The following is a 22,684-nucleotide window of genomic DNA, read 5'->3' on the forward strand; positions in this document are numbered from 1 at the left end:
AAGACGTTACTGGCCAGACTTTACAGTAGATATGCTGCAAACAACGGGATGGTTGGATAGGCTGGAGTGAGCTTAGATGGTAGCTTCAGCAGCTGGAACCTAGGACAATACCAGGTGGAGGTGAGTCTATAGCCCAGAAATATCAAAGAAGAGACAAGTTAATCCAATCAGGTATTTTTTAATTAGCAGACTGGATGGACCGTTTAGGTCTTTATATGCCGTCATTTACTATGTTACTTGGCAGAAACCCAAAGAGTAGCAACATTCCAGAGCTGAGATTGTGATGTCATAATGCCTCATTCCACCAATGCCTAAGAGCCAACCTCAGCAGTGATGTCACAATGGCTTGATTAGATGGCAACTTCAGCAGTTGGAACCTAGGGCATTACCAGGTGGACTTTAGTCTATGGCCCAGAAATATCAAAGAAAAGACAAATTAATTTAATTTAATCATGCATTTTTAATGAGAATAATTAATGGGAAGACTGGATGCACCATACAAGTCTTTATCTGCCATCAATTACTATGTTATTATGTTAATTCTGGCTGTTGGGATTTTGGCGTAAGAGGTACGTTTCCCTTTATTGAAGAAACTCTGGAAGAGTGGGCCACCAGCCCTAAAGAGCTAGGAGCTGTGCACTTGGCAGTAAAGGGATCCGTGGGGTCACAAAGCAAGCCAAAGAGAAGACACCAAAATCTTCCACAGTAAAACAGGGAAAACCAAGCACAAGAAACAGAACTGTGGAAACGATGATCTGGATAAAAAGTTTATTAAAAAGTCTTCACAATAAAGTGATGCAGATCAGTGGATCATTCCATATATCACAGTAAAGATATGTGGTGTGGACCCGACACGGTCCGTATTTCGGAAACAAAAACCTTCTTCGGGGGTCCGATCTAATGATACCACAGAAGGAAATATGCTGAAAAGCATCCAAGGCTGATGACTAAAATCTAGAGCACTGGCGCAGTGGTTAGAGCTATATCCTCAGCACCCTGAGGTTGTGGGTTCAAATCCCTCACTGCTCCTTGTGACCCTGGGCGAGTCACTTAATCCCCTCATTGCCCTAGGTACATTAGCTATAGTTTGAGCTCGCCAGGACAGATAAGGAAATATGATAAAGTAACTTAGCATATAAGTGGTATATATTTAAATAATACCGATATTTGATTTTATTCTGTGCAAGGACAAGAGAAAATAAGGCTGCATTAGTCAGTCTATTCTATCAATTAATTTTCCAAATTAAAACATTTCCTAACAGTAGTCTATATTATCTATAAGCAGAATAATAGAATTGAAAAAGACAAAAGAATATTTTATCACTCTTGTAATTAATACGATGGCAGAAGACTTTTATAGAAAAAAAAATGTATTCACTCATGATAATTAGATGTCTCTTAACACCGTAGGGATTTTTATTTCATGTGTTTTAAGGAAAAAGGTTAAGGCAAAGAAAAAAAATCCCCCCGAGACGATGTCTACATTCATGTGTATAGTTCTTGCATTCCACTGAAGCAAGAGGAAACAAGTTGGATCCCCATTTGAACCCACAGCCTCAGGGTGCTGAGAATGCAGCTCTAAGCACTGCGCCCCACACTCCCCTCCTGGAGTTCTTATATTCTAAAGAATATTTTGAATTAATTGTCCAATGTTTGCTCTATTTTGACCTTTATGATTTCCAGTTCAGGCTTACAGTAAATATCATTTAACCATAAGGTAAATAAGTCCCTGTCCTCTCCTCAGTAAATGTCACAATACTTTGGAAAATAAAAATGAGCCTCGTTGAAGATTCAGTTCAGTATAACAAAATTCAGCTGGGCAAAATTTCCCCTTCAAGTGTAGTGAAAGTACAAGATATCTTTAGTTTTGTTCCCTGTTTCACTGCCACTCTGTCTGAAGCTGTGCCTCTCAGTGAAAAACATTAGATATAATTTCCTCTATTAACCTGGTTCTTGAACCAAATATAGATCTTAGCAAACATGAATGTCTAAGGTTTATACAAGTGTTTTACCTCTATGTTGTAAACTCTCATTTAACCAAGCCAATGCAGGGATGTCCTTTGTTCACAGGCCACAAATGTGGCTCCTCCAGGACATGGTATGCATGCATTCTAAGTCTGATTTATCCAAGGTGATACAGTTAGTTCACCCTTTATACCTTGTATCCAAAAAAGGTTTCAATGTCAGTCTTTAAACCCTCAGAGACGCCACCAGAAGATCACATTATCATATCTTCTGGCTTTACGCACCTAATCGTCATTGGGTCAATATATGGTGTGTATCAATTTCTAATTTTTTGTTTTGTTGTTTTTTTAATTTAGTTTATTTTAAAACAATAAATAGTTTTAAAGAATATTTTATATAAATTGAATACTTAGCTTAACTGGTGGTTGGTGGTTAGCAAGGGATTAATGAGCCAACATGTTTCACCCGTAGAGGGGGTTTCCTCAGGGCTACTATCCCTTTTTAGTACCAATTTTTCACGACATGACCACTTAGATTGGGTGGTCATGTCGTGAAAAATTGGTACTAAAAAGGGATAGTAGCCCTGAGGAAACCCCCTCTACGGGTGAAACATGTTGGCTCATTAATCCCTTGCTAACCACCAACCACCAGTTAAGCTAAGTATTCAATTTATATAAAATATTCTTTAAAACTATTTATTGTTTTAAAATAAACTAAATTAAAAAAACAACAAAACAAAAAATTAGAAATTGATACACACCATATATTGACCCAATGACGATTAGGTGCGTAAAGCCAGAAGATATGATAATGTGATCTTCTGGTGGCGTCTCTGAGGGTTTAAAGACTGACATTGAAACCTTTTTTGGATACAAGGTATAAAGGGTGAACTAACTGTATCACCTTGGATAAATCAGTGGTATTCTCTTCCTTGTAAAAAACTTTTTCTTGTTATATATAAGCCAGATACATCAATGCATTCTAAGTCTGGCCACTAGATGTCTCTATTAAACAATAGCTGAGGACAACCCTCCTTCTCTCACCTTCTCCACTGCTGCATCTCCAGCCCCAGTTAGTCCAGATCTTCAAAGCAGTCACTAGGCCAGCCCTATTCAGTTCTTTTTGCCTTTTGGAGAAGGAGTGCAAGTTCTTTCATCTCTGAGGATGCATCAGTGGTCCAGCGCCCAACTGATGTTTGAGAGGATCAAAACGGTGGTTAGCAAGCAGCATGGTGGGGAGCAACTAGCACACCAAAGAAAATATTTATAGGTCATCTAGAAGCAAAAAGGGAAAAAAAGACAATACATAAATAACTTCGAACTGGTGCCTTGCATTACATACTGTATTTCAGAAAATATGCTTTTGGGAGGCGAGTTCAACACATGTTCAACGAAGCTTCCAGAATATGTCAGACTCTTAAGTTAAAATTGCAAGAGTTCTGCAATAATGCTAGCTAATACGATTAAGAAGAGTTTGCTAGATAATAACCCCCTCTTTTACTAAGGTGCGCTAACTGATTAGCGCGTGCCAACACGCAAGCGTTAGCATGTAGCATGCACTAATTGTTTAGCGCACCTTAGTGAAAGAGGGCCTAAGAGTTTGCTTGAAGGATGGATATGTAAAATATAGTCCTGGACACAGACTTCATTTAAAAAAAAAAAACAACTCCATAAATACAGAATCACAGATCAGTAGCAATGAGTGACATCGTTAGTAAGGATAATTTTTTGAACTCTTTCCCATCCTGTCATCCATGGTAACAGCCTCCCTCTTCAGAGGCTAATCCTATGTCAACTCTCTCAGAGTGCTGCTTCTTCTAAAACTTTTTTTTTAATAAATCTTTATTCATATTTTTAAAACTCACAATAAGTATAACACAAATACAATCATTTTATACTTTAACATTACTTATTATATCATCAAATTATAGCTTTCATCAAATATCCCCCCTCCCTTATATCCAACAATTAATCATAAACAAAAGAAATCATAAAATATTTCCACCCCCCTACCCCACCCTGGATGTATATGAACAAAAGGGAATTAATATTTATTCTATGCAATAATTTCAATCTTTACAGTATCTTGTTAATGGCTCCCAAATAACCTGAAATTTTTTAAAAATTCCCTGCTGTATAGCAATTATCCTTTCCATTTTGAATATGTGGCATAAAGGGTTCCACCAAACGCTGTAATTCAGCCTCTTCTAAAACTTTTTTTTAAAAGTCAGTAATTAGGTAACTGGGAAAACAGGTTTCTCAGTAATATCTACGGTGCCAATTAATTTTCAAACTTTGTGAGCGGTTGTACCAACCGAGGAGGGCTTTTAGGTCAGAAGAGTGGACCGCTGAGCAAGATGGACCTCTGGTCTGACTCAACGGGGGCAACTTCTTAAGATACGATGAGAGGTGATAGACTCCAAAGTAATCCAAGCAAATACTTTTTTACAGAAGGGGTGGTAGATGCGTGGAACAGTCTCCCGGAAGAGGTGGTGGAGACAGAGACTGTGTCTGAATTCAAGAGGGCCTGGGATAGGCACGTGGGATCTCTTGGAGAGAGGAAGAGATAATGGTTACTGCGGATGGGCAGACTGGATGGGCCATTTGGCCTTTATCTGCCATCATGTTTACATAACCATAAAGCTCTATGACATCACAATGCAGGTGTAAAGAGCCTTAGCCTATAGGAAGAGGAGATGCAAATATTAAGAGCCTTAGCCAATAGGGAGAGGAGGAGATAATGGATGCTGCGGATGGACCATTTGGCCATTATCTGCCATCATGTTTACATAACCATAAAGCTCTATGACATCACAATGCAGGTGTAAAGAGCCTTAGCCTATAGGAAGAGGAGATGCAAATATTAAGAGCCTTAGCCAATAGGGAGAGGAGGAGATAATGGATGCTGCGGATGGACCATTTGGCCATTATCTGCCATCATGTTTCTTTTTTCTTCTTCTGCCTCTGACCTGCCCATTTTTTTTGTAGCTTGTTAGAGCCACTAGTTAGCACCACTGCTTGGTTAATTGTCATTAGATATCGACGGTTGGGCGGCCCCTGGATATTTAAACGGGCCTGAGCCTCTCTTCTCTGTTTAAATCAGTTTGAACATCAGCCAGAATGAGCATTGTCCAATAACTAGTGTTCTAACAAGAGATCTTTAAACAGAAACCTGAGAAATAAAAAGGCTCTAAACTGTTTGCACTTTCTCATAAGAGGCAGTTCAGAAGCTATAATATGGCATTTTGTCAGCGGCTAATAAACAGATGCCGAGTTTTAAAACCTCAAATACTGTCTTCATTACGAGCGCTTGCCAAAGCAGGCTGCACTCTCGGGTATATTTAACCACTGAAAGCTAAATTTCACCATTTGTGCTGACTCCAGAGCTCTCTCCTTTTGATTACAGCCTAGTACAAGCTAACACCAGCTATCAAATATCTATGAGTTGTGCTCATACGAAGCAAATCTCCAGCGTTTCAGAACTAATGAATATCTTTGATTAAGGACAATATGGCCGGTTCGCCAGCAGGAAGGGTCTCAATGAATTTAGTAGGCCGAATAAATAAGTTGACAGAAGGTAACGCTAACGCAGACGTTGTGGATTCTTGATGGCAATATTGGGAACGAGCCTCAAAGTTATCCGACACTGGGGCTGATGCAACGAAACATAAGAACATAAGAATTGCCGCTGCTGGGTCAGACCAGTGGTCCATCCTCATGGTGGCCAATCTAGGTCCCTAGAAACTGGCCAAAACCCAAGGAGTAGCAACATTCTAAATAGAATCCCCAAAGAGTAACAAGATTCCGGAATCCCCAGAGTAGCAACATTCCAGGACAAGCAGTGGCTTCCCCCATGTCTTTCTCATAAGAACATAAAAATTGCCGCTACTGGATCAGACCAGTGGTCCATCGTGCCCAGCAGTCCGCTCCCTCCTATCATTTTTGTCACCCTCCTCTGAACAAACGATGTAACTGGGCTGAGCTATTGAGGAGTGATTGATTCACCAGAGGGTTGATCAAGTTGCTAAAGTTTACATTGATTTTTCTTTTATTTTCTTCTGATGAAGTGTATTTATGTTTAGAACTTTTGAAATTTGATCTTAGATTTCTTTAACTATTTGTAAACTAAGGGCCTCTTCTATCAAACTGCGGTGAGCCGCGCTGAATGGCCCGAACTGCTCTCGACGCTCATAGAGTTCCTATGAGCGTCGGGAGCAGCGCGGGCCATTCAGCGCGGCTCTCTGCGCTAAAATCTGCTAGCGCAGTTTGACAGAAGAGGCCCTATGGTTAAGTCTTCTCATAATATGGGCTAGATGGAAATTGTAGGGGAATATATGATTTGCAAATCCATTCTGTACTGTTCCTTGTGAATTGTATTTTGTAAAATTATAAATTAAAAAATCAAAACAATATATCCTATATCTTTGCAAGCCATTAACAAAGGAAGCCAAATAGAAAATATTCTAATATTTTGAGTGCTTTTTGCAAATAAACCCACCCCTTTTACTAAACCGCGAGAGCGGTTATTACCGCAGGGAGCCGCAACACTCCTGACATTCGTAGAGTTCCTATGAGCGTCAGAAGCAGCGCGGAGCATTCAGCACGGCTCCATGCGCTAATAACCGCTCTCGCGGTTTAGTATAAGAGGGGGAACGTGCGGCATTTGCAGAAAGTGGGCGGTTTTTTCCAAAGAAAGGGGTCCTTTTACTAAGGTGCGTTAACTGATTTAGCGCGCGCTAACCGATTCAGCATGCACTCAGTGCTAAGGCACCCATATAATATAATGGATTCCTTAGCATTTAGCGTACGCTAATCTTTAGTGCGCACTAAATTGATTAGCGCGCCTTAGTGAACTCTTTCAGAAAGAGCGTGTCCTTCTGCACGCTTTCGAAAGAGCACATACCCCCTCTTTTACTAAGCTGCGCTAACCGACTAGCGCACGCAAAACGCTAACGCGTGCATGTCAGCCTATGGATGTGTTAGCATTTAGTGCATGCTAATTCAATTAGCTCACGCTAATCGGTTAGAGTACCTTTGGAAAAGAGGGGGATAGTCTTATTCACATTGCCCCCCCCCCCCAAGCAAACGGTGTCAGGTCAAAAGCGCGCCGGGACAAAGGCGCACCCAGACAATTGAGCGCAGCGCGCGCCGCTCTAAATTACTGTTTTTAGCGCTCCGATGGGGGGGCGTGGGGGGAACCCTCCCACGTTACTTAATAGACATCACGCCGCGTTGTGGGGGGTGTGGGGGGTTGTAACCCCCCACATTTTACTGAAAACTTAACTTTTTCCCTGTTTTTAGGGAAAAAGTTCAGTTTATAGTAAAATGTGGAGAGTTACAACCCCCCATAACGCCGGCGCGATGTCTATTAATTAAACTGGGGGGGTTCCCCAACAAAACCCCCCGTCGGAGCCCCTAAAAACTGTAATTTAGAGCGGCGTGGCGGCGCGCGCTGCGCTCAATTGTCGGCGCACGCTTTTGTCTTTCGCGCCGTTGTCTATGAACCCAAGCAAACAATGCTGCAAATTAAAGGAAAATAAAAGTTTTGGGGCTTCCCGTCCCTACGACATCTGCTGTTTGCAAAGGTTTTATCTGTAGCAAAAAAATATTCCAATCAGTTAAATGAGAAGCATTGCAAACCCAACAGATCTAAAGATGTTTCTCTTCTGTAGACAATGAGAGAAACCAGAGATAAGCGACACAAAAAGCCAAGCATTTCCCAGATTCATTTGTAAGACGCTGTCATCTGGTCCTCAATAGAAACGGAGCCCATTATTTGCAGAATCAAGATTAGCACCGATGAGCAACGATTGGCTTCCATGTGGAAGATAATTAATTCCTCGGTTGCCTATTTGTGATGCAGTTATCTGCACATATCTCCAACACGCGCTATCAAAGGCATGTATTTCAAGGGAAACAGTAATTAATCACAGAGCAGCTTAACTGCCTTCGTTTAACAGACAGATGCTCGGATGCTGCTTTTGGTTTAAAACTGGACTGAGGCCGTCCTAATGTAACAGTAGTTTTGCATATGACCATATTTTTAAAAAATCTTATTAGATGGGCCTTTTAGCACCTTCTACACGGTTCAAGTGATCTCTTATGATAATAGAAGAATATTCTGGAAAGTTTGAGAAAGGAAATTGTAAGACAACATTCTTTTGGCAGTTTGATAATTTGGTATAGAGGGAAATAAGTGGAGACATGGAGGGCCATTTTCAAAAAGAATGCCTAAGTCCAATTTGGACATTTCCCGCAAAATGTCCAAAGTCAAAAGCACAGAAAAGTCCATTTTCAAAAGCCAAACCACTAAATGTCCCCCAATTGTTTGTTTGTTTTTTTTTTTAATTGCCTTCTTGGACATCTAGACCGACAGGATGTCCAACCCTTATACCTCATTATCAACCAAAGAAACGTCAAAGTTGAAAACGTCCACATGCCTAAGGCCCCGATTGGCTCAAAATCACGAAATATGAACCAATCAGGGCCTTAGGCCCCTCCCACTGCATCCCAAGATCCATTGGGAGGGGGAAGGCCCGTCATTCGCAGCATGTAGCCCTGTAGGCAGGAGGGAGTGGGCTTCCCTCCTGCTGATTTTGCATCGGAAGGTACAGGGGTGTTGGGTGATGTGGGAGGTGGGGGTGTCTGATGTCAGGTGGTGTTGGGGATGGTGTTGGGTGATGGGGGCATGAATGTTGGAGGATGTGGGGGGGCAGGGGTGGGGTCAAGGGGAGGGGCTGTTGACTCCCTGGCCTAAAAGCCAACTATCCTCTTCAGACACCTCCTTTTATTCCAGCTAAAATATTTTCTACCAAAAATGTGGTGCTATTTAGCTAGACCAGTGGTCTCAAACTCATACCCTTTGCAGGGCCACATTTTGGATTTGTTGGTACTTGGAGGGCCTCAGAAAAAAATAGTTAATGTCTTATTAAAGAAATGACAATTTTGCATGAGGTAAAAACTCTTTATAGTTTATAAATATTTCCTTTTGGCTAAGTCTTAATAATAATATTGTAATTTATAGCTAAAGAGACGTATGATCAAGAAACTGTTTTATTTTACTTTTATGATTATGATAAACATACCGAGGGCCTCAAAATAGTACCTGGTGGGCCGCATGTGGCCCCCTGGGCCACGAGTTTTAGACCACTGAGCTAGACCTACTGTAAATGACTCCTGGCTGATTAAATAGAACTAAGATTAACCAATATTTAGCAGGAGAAAGCTATCTATCTCCCGCTGAATATCTTGTTCAGTGGCTGACTCTGTCACTGCATCTGCCGAGCGATAGAGCCGGTCTATGCCAGTATTCATTGGCACCTAAATAGTAGGGTCTATCTTTGGCCGCTAAGGCTTAGCACAGTGTCCCGCAAACTCTTTTTTGCTCCAGCTTACTAACAGAGCAAATGGTTTCTTGCAACACCCCCAAAACCCCACCCAGGTCCAGCCCCCAAACCCACCCTACACAACGTTTCATCAACGTCTGCGCATGATCAGAGACCCTCCAGACCTGTCGCTGAGCTCAGGGAAAACGAGACGATGTGGGAGAGAAGAGGAGCCAATGTCAAAAGTGACTCAATCCCCGGGCAGCGCACCCGGAATCTTGCAGCCGGTCAACCGGTGAATATTGGCTTGGCTGGTTATACCAATTGCCAGATTGAATTTCTGGGTTCATCACTGACCACGGGTGGTAGCCAGGCTGCTTCCTGCGGTTTGAAAATCGGCTCCTTTTATTTCTGCTTTTTAAGTTGCTTTATGGCAAAGATAAATCCTGATTACGAATGTTTGAAAGGCTGATTCATTCCAGCAAGTTCATGCTTTCTTCTGCTTCTGTTACTTGTTTGACCTCAACCCGTATGGCCATTTGAAATTGTTGAGTTCTGCTTTCCCATTTATGTGCAATTCTTGGTCGACACCTCTGAGAGGTGAGGGTAATTATTTTCAATTTAGAAAAGTTGTAGAAACTTGGCTATTTAAGAAATATCTTACCAGGGGGTGCTGAAATGTTCTCAGCCCAACCAAGAAGAGAATGACGCAGATATGGTTCAATCAATGATCTGAAACAACGTCAAAACAGATAATTTTTTTTCTGCAAATTGGCACTTCACGAAATACGAGAATGCTCTTTTCAGCTAAAGTGGCAAAATAATGTTCAGAATTTAATGATGCTTTTAGTGAATAAACATAATGCTTTTGTCTCTCTTTATCTAATATTTTATTACAAACTATATTTGTTTCCCCTCCTAATGTTTTTACCCTAAATATATTGAATTAAACACTGATTGTAATCCTTTAATAATTTTCCCTTTTATTTTGATATCATATGTATCAGTTACTTAATTTAATTGATTGAAACTTTGTATAGGAATGTTTGTATTTGTCATTTTAATTTGTTTTGATTTATGTCTGTGTGATTTGTTACCCATATTTGGCTATTTTAGCAATTGTACATCGCCTAGAACTTGGAATAGGCCATTAATCAAATTCTATAATAAACTTGGAAACTTGGAATTTAGGAAGTTGGTTGGTTGGGCTGAGAACTTTTCAGCATCCGCTCATATAGGACAGTCAAGCCATTGTGACATCACTGATGAGGTTGGCTCTTATTGGTGGAATGAGGCATTATGACATCACAATCTCAGCTCTGGTTACCAGACACTGAAACTCTTCACACTACGAGAGGGAGCTGAAAAGTTCTCAGCCCAACCAAGACGAGAATGACGTGGATATGGTTCAGTCAAAACACAGAATTTTGTCACTGCAAATTGGCACTTGACCAAATAAGAGAACACTCTTTGCAGCTACAGTGGCAAAATAATGCTCAGAATATAGGAAGTTAGTGGGTTGGGTTGAGAACTTTTCAGCCCCTCCCTCATAGTTGTTTCGATGGCCTTTGCGAATCTGTAAACCATACAGAGTTCATGGACGAGACAGTATATAAGATTTGTTTAAAATTAAATTAAAAACTCAGGCAATACAGAAGGACATGTGGACATTTAATTGGCCCGAGGCCAGAAACCCTCAGACAAATCAACTTACTCGGGGAGAATGCTTTGAAAACAGCCCTCTGGATCTAACGATACCCATTGCAATCTCTGTTCTTACATTAGCAGCAAACTTGAGAGCTTAATTGCTTTTGTGGGTACCCAAATCATGTTATTTGTTAATTGAGCATAATTCGGATTATATTGAGCCGGATACAATGAAGCGAGTTTCTGTGTTACGGGAACCGAAGAACACCCTCGATCTCATTATTGAGTCATTAACTGCTCTCTGTGGATGACCCAGTGGTACGCCGCTGTGCATTTGTATGGCTTCCATTCCGACAATGATTAATAACTACTTGACCTTTTCGAGGGAGACAAAAAGCATCATTTCTGAATGTGCCTACACATATGCTTACTTCATCAGCCACTTCTTAACGGAAAATATAAAATTGTGCCTGAAACAGACTAATGGCTTTACCCGTATGATATACAGGACAAATTAAATTTATAGACCGGCTTATCATTTGAAAAAAATATATAAAAGTGGAATACAGCAGCCATCGTCTATAAGTAAAAGTTGATTTAGACTAGAGTTACGTACAAAAAAATAGAGATGAAGATCCAGGGTGGTTGCACCCTGCTGGCCAAGCCATTCCTCTGTTCTTACTAGGCCATGTGTTAAGAACATAAGAATAGCGTTAATGGGTCAGACCAATGGTCCATCAAGCCCAGTAGCCCAAACTCATGGAGGCCAATTCAGGTCCCTAGTACCTGGCCAAAACCCAAAGAATAACATAAGAACATAAGAATTGGCGCTGCTGGGTCAGACCAGTGGTCTATCGTGCCCAGCAATCCGCTCACGCGATGGCCCTCTAGTCATAGACCAGCGCCTTAACCGAGACTAGCCCTACCTGCGTACGTTCTGGTTCAGCAGGAACTTGTCTAACTTCGTCTTGAATCCCTGGAGGGTGTTCTCCCCTACGACAGACTCCGGAAGAGCGTTCCAGTTTTCTACCACTCTCTGGGTGAAAAAGAACTTTCTTATGTTCGTACGGAATTCTCCCTACCTTGGAGAAGGTGAACAACCTGTCCTTATCTACCAAGTCTATTCCCTTCAGTACCTTGAATGTTTCGACCATGTCCCCTCTCAATCTCATCTTTCGAGGGAGAAAAGGCCGTTTCTCTAATCTTTCGCTGTACGATAACTCCTCCAGTCCCTTAACCATCTTAGTCGTTCTTCTCTGGACCCTTTTGAGATGTACCGTAGCAACATTCCATGCAGAATCCCAAAGAATAGCAAGATTCTGGAATCTCAAAGAGTACCAAAAGATTCCGGAACCCCAAGGAGTAGCAACATTCCATGCAGAATCCCCAAAGAGTAGCAAGATTCCAGAATCCTCAGAGTAGCAACATTCCAAGCTACCGATCAGGGCAAGCAGTGGCTTCCAATAACTTTCTCGCTATTAATTTCAAAATTCAAATTTGTGCCACTTGATTTATTATCTTAAGGAGTTTTGATGCAACAGAACCTTTCAATAATCAAGTGGCGTAAATTTGAATTTTGAAATTAATAGCGAGAAAGTTATTGGATTTTGTATTGAGATTGTTTTCTCTCGCTCCTGTATATAGGATATTTTTGGTTATCACAACACATGTCTTAATAACAGACTATGGACTCTTCCTCCAGGAATTTGTCCCAACCTTTCTTGAAATGGGGTGTTGGGGGCTAGAGCGCCATTATCTGTTTGGTCTGTCTGTCATGGTGCTTCTCTGCACTGGCTGTACGATTGTTTTTTTCATGGCCTTTAGCCTGCTTATATTTTCTCTCTCTCTCTACCGTCAAAACTGTTGTCCTTTTCAACTCTTGTAAATTGATTTTATATTTGCTAGGCCAAAATCACGAATAGCAGTGTATCAAACCCGGTAAAGCCATAAGCACAAGCACGACCATGATCTGTAGGAAAGATGGACATTTATTGGGTCTAGCTGAATTTTCAGCAAATAGATAATGAACTTAAGGCATCATTCACAGGAAAAGGTTGAGGTTACTGCTGGATTTATTTCATCGGCCTTTTTTTTTTTTTTTCGTGCTGATGGTGATTAAATCAACTGACACGCAGGTGGCTTTTGGCATCCCAGCAGCATGGGAGTAGATTCAGAGGAGCTTTTGCCCTCAGTCTTACTGTTGACAAAGAAGCATTTTTTTTTTCTCTCTCTCTCTGCATTTCTTGGAGGATTCTCCTGACCCATGCTTGATTTGCAGATGCTGCATATGGTTCGAGAGCTGCAGACGTCGGGACTGTGTTTGTTTGTGACTCTCTCTTTCTTCCGAGCCTCTTTTAATTTTAAGGTCTCTGGTCAAGGATTACGCTGACAGGCTCTAATATTCTGGTTTAAGTAAGGACAATGATAATTGTAGCGATTCCTGGAACAGAATTTGAAAGAACTTGTTCCTACAGCTGAAATGACTATGGAAACATGTATGTCTTCCTTTTGACTTGTCCTCTAGGATTATATATAGATTTCTGTTAGTCCTCTGTTTTCATCCAAAGCATGACGTCTAATAATAATGAGCCTGATTTTGAAGCGATTTAAGTGGGAAGGAGAGGGTGCCGTCTGCTCGCACTGCGCTCAGTGATCCAGCTGCCGATAATCACTGGCACTGACGAGGGGGGCCGCTGAAAGTTCTCAGCCTAACCAACAAAGTTGGGGCAGTCTCCATCGAGGACTATACACGCTAAATATTAGCGCGAGCTGAACACTAACACGTCCATTATAGTGTACGGGCGAGTTCGCGTTTAGGGTGCAGTAAAACGGCTGGCGCACCTTAGTAAAAGGACCCCCTTAGTCCAGCGATTTTCTACTTTTTTCATTCCGTATGTTTCCGAACGTCGCTGGACTAAGAGATACGGCCTAAGGGCACTCATCATCTTAATTTGAGGAACATCTTCCCGACTCCTAAATGTCAGGCATGAATCAGCAATAACGCCCAGATACTTCACCTCCTCTGACATGGACAGGACTGAAGCTGAGGGGGGACAAATATCAGGAAGTTCTGCTTCACGCAACGAGTGGTGGACACCTGGAATGCTCTCCCGGAGGAGGTTATTGCGGAATCCGCCATTCTAGGATTTAAAAGCAAACTAGATGCACATCTCCTTACGAGAGGCATAGAGGGATATGGGGGACTAAAATTACGACAGGTGTACACCTGGCTGGGCCTCCGCGTGTGCGGATCGCCGGACTTGATGGACCGAAGGTCTGATCCGGAGATGGCAGTTCTTATGTTCTTATAATGCCTCATTCCACAGTTCCTCAGAGCCAACCTCATCAGTGATGTTACAATGGAGTAGCAACATTCCAGAATCTCAAAGAATAACAAAAGATTCTAGAACCCCAAACAGTATCAAGATTCCAGAACCCCAAAGAGTAGCAACATTCCAGAGCTGAGATTGTGACACGGACAAGAGGACATGGACTGAAGCTAAGGGAGGACAAGTCCAGGACAAATATCAGGAAGTTCTGCTTCACGCAACGAGTGGTGGACACCTGGAATGCTCTCCCGGAGGAGGTTATTGCGGAATCCGCCGTTCTAGGATTTAAAAGCAAACTAGATGCACATCTCCTTACGAGAGGCATACAAACTTCCTTTACTTACCACAGAAATCCATCTGCCCCCTCCTGTCTCCTTGCCACTATCTCCTGCAACAACTCACCTATAAACCTTCCTCCCCCAACACCATCTATATCCCAGTTCCCTTTTGTTGACTCCTTGGTATAGAATGACACGGTGACAAAATTCATCACCGTTCCTGTCCCCGCGGATAACCGTGGGAAATAATCCCATGTCATTTTCTAGTGTCTATTTCAACCTCGGTCCTTCTACACCAGCATTCTTCAAAGCAAAGCTTTCAGATCAGTGGTTGTGGCCAATTATACTCTGATTCTTCCCTCTCTCCTTAAAGAATGACATGAAGATGGTTTCCCGCGGTTATCCGCGGGGACGGGAACGGTGATTAATTTTGTCACCGTGTCATTCTCTACTGAGGTGCAGCCATTGTGAAAAGCTCTCAGCTCAGGACCGATGATCCTCCGTATTCCTTATTTTCCATTTCTGTTTTATTTCTATTTATTACCTTAATAAGTGAGGAAATTATCAGTTAATTCAGGCAAGAGCTGAACATTTCTCCTTTGATCCCCCCAATTTCCACGTCGGCAAGAACTGGAGATATAATGCCAGGATATGAATTTTCATTAAGTTCACTCACAGCCGCTCTTAATCTTATTGTCTCTGTTTTCCTGTTTTACACTAATAAATGTGGATTTAGTAGTTCTAAGAGGACGTCAATTTTAAGTCACAGGATAAGCTTCTAAAGCCCATTTTATTGTGGCTATAGGTGACCATTCTTAGGGGGGAAAAATGTATTTCCCAGGATGCTCCAAAGGACATTCAACATTGTTTTAATTTAAGGATGCATTTAGAGATACACCTGCTACCTCAGTATTTGTGTACTCTTAGGGGTACTTTTACTCAGGCAAATACTAAATGCTAACGTCCATAGACTATAATGGATGTGTTAGCGTTTAGCGCGCATTAAAACAGCTAGCACGCCTTCGTAAAAGGAATCCTCGGCCTTTCTCAATACATCCTAGTTATGAGGTCCAAAACCAAGGGGTCTTTCTACTATAATGCGTTAGGTTTTGGGCTTAACACGCTATAATGCAGAACTTTAACATATGGGAAGCCCCAAACTAAGGGGCATTTCCACTATTTTTTTGGGGTGGCAGGTCATGCATTAACATTTACGAGGGGATGCTGAAAAGTTCTCATCCCAACCAAGAAGAAAATGATGTGGATATGGTTCAATCAAAGATCTGAAATGATGGTAAAAAAAACAAAAACGCATAGAACTTCATTTCTACAAATTGGCATTTAACAAAATAAGATAACACTCTTTTCAGCTACAGTGGCAAAATAATGCTCAGAATTTAAAAAGTCTACAAAATCCTGAGTGGAGTAGAATGGGTACAAGAGGATCGATTGTCACATGTATTGTTTCCCTGAGCGTTGCATGCCATGTCCATCGCTTAGAAGTATGATTAAGCATAACATAAATTCTTATATACCGTGGCTACCTTGCAGTTCACAAATTAAGAAATACTAATATTATAGCAGATCACAAGTATTTAGTCTAGAGGAAATATAACATTAAAGCATGTTATAAAACTTTAGTAAAAGTAGTTCCTAGAAAGATATGTTTTCAACTTTTTTCTAAAAGCTGAGTAAGAAGTTAAAAAGGAGAATGGGGCACAGTGGTTAAAGCTAGTCTCAGCACCCTGAGGTTGTGGGTTCAAATCCCACGCTGCTCTTTGGGACCCTGGGCAAGTCACTTAATCCCCAGGTACATTAGATAAGATTGTGAACCCACCGGGACAGACAGGGAAAAATGCTTGAGTACCTGAATAATTTCATGTAAAACGTTCTGAGCTCTCCTGGGAGACAGTAGAGAAAATTAAGATATAAATATTAACTTGTTTTTCCCAGAGGGCTGCTTTAAATACTTCCCTTAACCAATGGAAAGTAAAAAAAAAAAAACCAACATACTAACCGTAAATGTTTCCTGTTTGCAAATTTGAAGTGATCAAGAAGATAGCTTGGCAGTAATCCATGCAACACTTTAAAACACACACAACCAAGCTTAAAAATTACTCTAGCCTCAACAGTCAACCAATGTAATAATCTATGATAGTATTGCGATAAATGGTCAAATTGTTTCAGACCAAAAATCAACCTTTCCGCAGTGTTCTGAATAGTCTGCAACCTTTTTAATATTGAAACTTGATCTATAATAATCCCTAGGATCTTAATTGTGGGGCTTAATGGGTAAGAAGTTTTACTTTGCTCAGCTGCCTTTTGACATGGGGCAGCAAAATTTTTTTTTTTTTGCCTTGTACTCATTGAGTCAGACACGTTCAAGGAAAACCATACTGAACCAGCTCTGTGAATGGGTAGCAGAGATGCTATTTGCTCCCCCAGCACTGTCAGTCTGTTTCCTTTCATTAGCACCAGGATCAGTTTTGATGTTGTTTTTAATACAATATGCCTTAAAAGAGTCTTAATAGTGGTAACAAATATTGTATTCTGGTATGCCCAAATATCATTGCCTTCAATGGAAAATGACAGTTCTGCTGAATACACGGTTTTGTAGGTCATCGGATATAGTATTGGATGACACCCACCCATAATTGCAGCCTGTCAGTGCAGAATCTAACGCTTCCTGGTGTCACTGCAGTCTGTCAATCACTTCAACAAGAGTGGCTTATGAAACTGGAATTGGATAGGATGCTATCAAGCTCTAAATAATACTACAGACACATTTCATGACAACGGGGTGAATAAGACTATTTTAACTGGAATTTGTGACATGCTGCTTTACACAAAGGTGGCAATATTCCGCCATCGGTAGTCAGTGTTTCTTTAAACCCTGCAGTTCCCTATCCGGACATCGTCAGTGGATATCTAGGTAGATGTGAGTTGCTTGTTTACTCTTTCCAAAAAAAATGCTAGGGCCATGCGATGAACCTACTAAGTAGTAGATTTAAAACAAACAGGATAAAATATTTATTCACTCAATGTGTAATTAAACGCTTGAAAGTGGTGAAAGCAGCTTAACAGGGTTAAAAAAAAGGGTTTAGATAATTTCCTAAAACAAAAGTCCATGAGCCATTATTGAGATGGCTTGGAGAGATCCACTGCTTATTCCTAGGATAAGCAGAGTGGAATCTGTTTTGATCTTGCCAGGTACTTGTGACCTGGATTGGTCACTTTTGGAAACAGAATACTGGGCTTGATGGACCTTTGGTCTGTCCCAGTGCGGCAGCTTTTAGGTTCTTTTGATGGTCACCAGGAGCTACCTAGGTACCACTAAAATTCAGCGATGGTGCCTTGATAGTTGCCAAGTTAAATTAGGACAATCTTTGTGCTATCTGATGTTAACCAAGTAGCACGACTGAAAATCAGCAATGTCTAAGTAAATCCCAGTTTCGCTCTGACTTGCCCCAGATCACTCTGGCACTAACTGGATAAAGGATCAATGAAAAACTTATATGCAAGATAAATGATCACTCTTTTTTTATATCAAAATTTAAAGATTGAATGACCGTTATTTGAAGAATGAATGTCTGCACATTTTGTGGTGGGATATAACTTTAATAATTAAGAAACTGATTGTGCTCTAAGTTGAGCCAGAGCCCTCCACCTGCAGTCCTGCCAGTAGGTGGTGCTGTTTCACTATCACATTTTCAATAGTGAGGAACAGATAAGCTTTGCAAGATGTCCCTAGCAATTAAAAACACAATAATGAAGCCCCCCCCCCCCCCCATCAGCAATGCAGCGGAAGGATTCCAGCTCAACTTAAAGGGAACAGTGGCTATAAGACCTATGACCCCTGTACAACTATTCTGATGTCCATCTTATACACTCCAAAATGTATTTAGTAAAAGCCGATATAGTTAAAAGTTATTGTTTAAAATTTACCCCTTTTTTACAAAACCATAGCAACAAGTTTTTAGAGCCGGCCATGGCAGTTACAGCTTTGATGCTCATAGATTTCCTATGAGCATCAGAGCTGTAACCACTGCGGCTGGTGCTAAAATCCATACTATAGTTTTGTAAAAGGGGGGGGGGGGGGTTATTGAGTTAGAAGCTTAATTTTGTTATCACAAACTGATCCTAGTTATATATACTTAAGAATTACTTAAGGGAGTGCAAATGACAGCCACTTGATGCCTGCCATTAGGTACCAATTCCTAAATTATCAATGTGCACCGAAAGATTGGAACCAAAATTTTATTATTATTATTTTTTACCATGCTAAGGTTACAAAATTTTGGTTCCAATCTTTCGGTGCACATTGATAATTTAGGAATTGGTACCTAATGGCAGGCCTCAAGTTATGCAATGGTGGTGGGGGGAAAGGCTGTCATTTGCACTCCATTAAGTAATTCTGTAATAAGAAACTTCTCATGAGATTTATCCTTATCAAAGTCTTTTTTGGTCAACCTTCCTTCCCAAAAAAACCCCTAAATGTCACTGCCTGTAAGTAAAATTCAATTCAATATGCTCTTACTTCAGCACAGCTCAGGGAAAGACATTTCCGAATGAAAATCTAGACGCATTATCGGCGCCTATGATGCAGATGCCTTCCGATGCCTACTTTTTTTTTTTTTAAACGCCTACGGTTTTAAATGATGCAATCAATTACCACGCAACCACCGCCTAACTTATGGTGCCGTTGATAGAACATGACCTATTATGTTTATCTTAATTTGTTGGTTGCTATACCGCCCTCCAACACGAATGTCGGAGCAACGAGCTGAAAGCGGGGTTTTCAACTTAATGGAAACCAGCCTCCTCTGGAACAACAGTATCTTGTCCCTGCATTTGCAACGGCGTATATTTTGAACCCTCTCCCACTTCTTCCCATTTAAAACACAGGAACAGTCTCTGGTCGGGGCCCAGAGACCATGGCCCCCCTTAAGAATCCAGTGCATGGGCATCCAGAGACTGACCACTAGGTGTCACTGTTAACACAGTATCTAGAACGCTCCCCTCCCCCCCCCCCATTCTCTTTCTGCATGAAAATTCAGTAACTTCATAAGTAAATGGGTTATTATTAATGAATACAATGATAATTTCAGCACAGAGCAGGATCAATTACTCAAGAGAACCAGAAGGTACTTGAATCTGATAGCTGCAAGTACTTTCCCAGCCTGAAATAATATGTGATAGAACCAACTGTGCTTCCATATGAGTATTTTTTATATGAGATTCGTCTGGTTCAATCTGTGCCTTATTTTAAATGAGTACACAGTAATATTTTTAATAGCAAAAACACACAGACTCTTATCTAAAAAATGCATAATTTTCTTAGTTATGTGGATTCTCTGGCAGAAGCTCAATAATGACTGTATTTGTCTTGCACTAAGAGTTGAAGTGGTTTTTTTTTTTTTTTTTTTTTCCTTTCCTTCCCCTCCACGGTGCTGCATGAATCTTTAGTAGAAAGCTACTGGGAGAGGAATCTGGACCAAAAAGAGTAACATATTAGAATCTGAAATCAATTAAAGCTCAAAAGAACTTTAGGTCAATATCTGAGATGAGCCGGAGAGTGCATTAGGCAGCAAACTGTCAGGAGAACAGATTTAATAACTTTCCCCCCCCCCTCCTTACATCAACAAAAGGGTTCCTCCAGTTTTATCAAGTATATCATCGACAGAAGAGATTATTTTGCAATTTTTTTTTGCCCTCCACACAGCAACACAGATTGAAAAGACAATATGGAAGCTTATTAGTAGAGAATGACACGGGGATAAATTTTCCCCCGTCCCATCTCCTTGAGTTTTGTCACTGTTCCTGCCTCATTCCTATAAGCTCTGCCTTAACCACGCAAGCTTCAAACACTTATGACTTTAAAGGGTTTGAGGCTTGTGCAGATGAGGACGGAGCTTAGGCATTGGTGGAAAGAGGTATTATGACATCACAATCTGAGCACTAGAATGTTCTACTTATGATTTTAAAGTGAGGCTTGTGCAGATGAGGGCGGAGCTTGCGGGAACGGGGCAGGGACAGGAAAATAACTCATGGGGATGGGAAAATTAGTTCCTATGGGGGCGGGGGAAAATTTGTCCCCGTGTCATTCTCTACTTTAGGTAATTAGACTGTGTAGGTGACATGAATGCTTCCATGTAAAGATGGAAACTAGGCAGAGAAGGTGAGGGAAATAACATCAATTAAAATTGTTGAAGAGAGAGTTAATGACAACCAATAGATATTGTATGGTGAGCCCTCAAAAACCTAATTTGTTATGTTGTATATTTGTTGAAAATTTATAAATAAGATAATAATAAAAAAAAAAAAACCAACAACCCTACTCTACCTAAATTAAGATGACACTTGCAGGCATAAGGGCTATTGTGGTGTATGGGTGGCTTTTGGAGGGTTCACCAGACAATAGACTTCCATACCTGGGACTTTTAATATGACATTCTCTGCAGTAATCCTTCGGCTGCGCTGAGGAATGCTCAGCTGTCTGTGAACAGTTTGCGAAGAGTGTTAGCTGCTAAAAAACTTGCTTTTGTGCGTTTCTCATGTGGACATCTTAATACTTGAGAATGGCCAAAAAAGATAGATGTACTAAGGACCAAAACGTCTATATAGGTCATTCTTTAAAAAATACACAGTATTGACGTCTTGCTATTTTGAGAATGGTTCCTAGTTTGATAGTTTAAGTTTTGATTAAACGCTTATCCAAAAGTACAAAGGCGTTGGACAAAGTATTTAAAAATAACTGGGAGACAAACATTTTTAAATTATTGGACGTACATGAACTAATTATTAGACATGCACGAACTAAACAAACATACTTATGGATGCCATTTCCCAAAATGTCCAAACTCAGACTTCGAATGTCCTATCAAAAAATGCCTCTCCACGGCTTTACTCTTACCACCTCTGCTACAAGTGACATCATGCATCATTTTTACATTGCAAAACATTGGTTTATGATGTGTTTCGCTGGAATAAAGAATCTAACCACAACAGAGGTTGAATGTCTCTGATCACATACAGGTTTGAGTTTCTTTTACTGATTTCGGCTAACGAGTTAACTCACGTTAAAGCACTTTAACAAGCATTAATCTGAGATAAGCAGGTAGTTATTAAATAAGCTTCATTGATAATAATAGAGCTTGTGTTATTCAGTGGGTTTTTAATCACATTAACGGGTGTTAATGCACCGTAATGGACATGAATTTATTTTCAATTCCATTTTATGTATTAATTTGATATACTGCTTTTATAGAAAAACATGTTAATAAATTCATCAGCAATAAAAGGAAAACAAACCATAAGGAATTAAGCGTGACTTAATGAACTCAGCAGTAAGCTATTAACACAGATTAGGAAATAAGTCTCTGTTCAAAAAATAAGAGAGCATTTTTTTTACATTGGCAAAGAAAATTCAATAAATTAGGCCAAAGGAAGATTGCCCACCTATGTTTTTATCTAAGTTATTCTCCATTGTGCTGAGAATATATACAGTAATTTGCTTTACAATTTTGTTTTCAGGATAGATACATAAAATGCATTTCTTAGATGTCGATTCTTGAGTAGAGAACACTGAATGCTTTACTGGAATAGATCAATTCTAGTTATTTTCGTCTGATGTCTAACGGGCTTCGCTAGAGTTAAACGTCCTAGTAGAACAATACGGGGCTCATTTTCCAAAAAAGATAGGCATCCAAACAAAGGCATAAATCGGCATTTAGACGTCATAAGAATATAAGAATTGTCATCTCCAGACCAGACCCTGGGTCCATCAAGTCCGTGATCCGCACACGCGGAGGCCCTGCCAGGTGTACCCTGGCATAGTTTTAGTCCCAATATCACTGTATGCTTCTCAAGGGAGATGTGCATCTAATTTACCCTTACCCGTATCACTCTATGCCACTCTTAAGGAGATGTGCATCTAGTTTACCCTTAAATCCTAGAACAGTGGATTCTGCAATTACTTCCTCTGGGAGAGCATTCCAGGTGTCCACCACTCGCTGCGTGAAACAGAACTTCCTGATATTCATCCTGGACCTGTTCCCCCTCAGCTTCAGTCTATGTCCTCTTGTCCGTGTCACATTGGGCATTGTAAATAACTGCTTTCCCTGCTCCATTTTGTCGAATCC

Source organism: Geotrypetes seraphini, chromosome 19 (genome assembly GCF_902459505.1).
Source record: "Geotrypetes seraphini chromosome 19, aGeoSer1.1, whole genome shotgun sequence".
Lineage (NCBI taxonomy): Eukaryota > Metazoa > Chordata > Amphibia > Gymnophiona > Dermophiidae > Geotrypetes > Geotrypetes seraphini.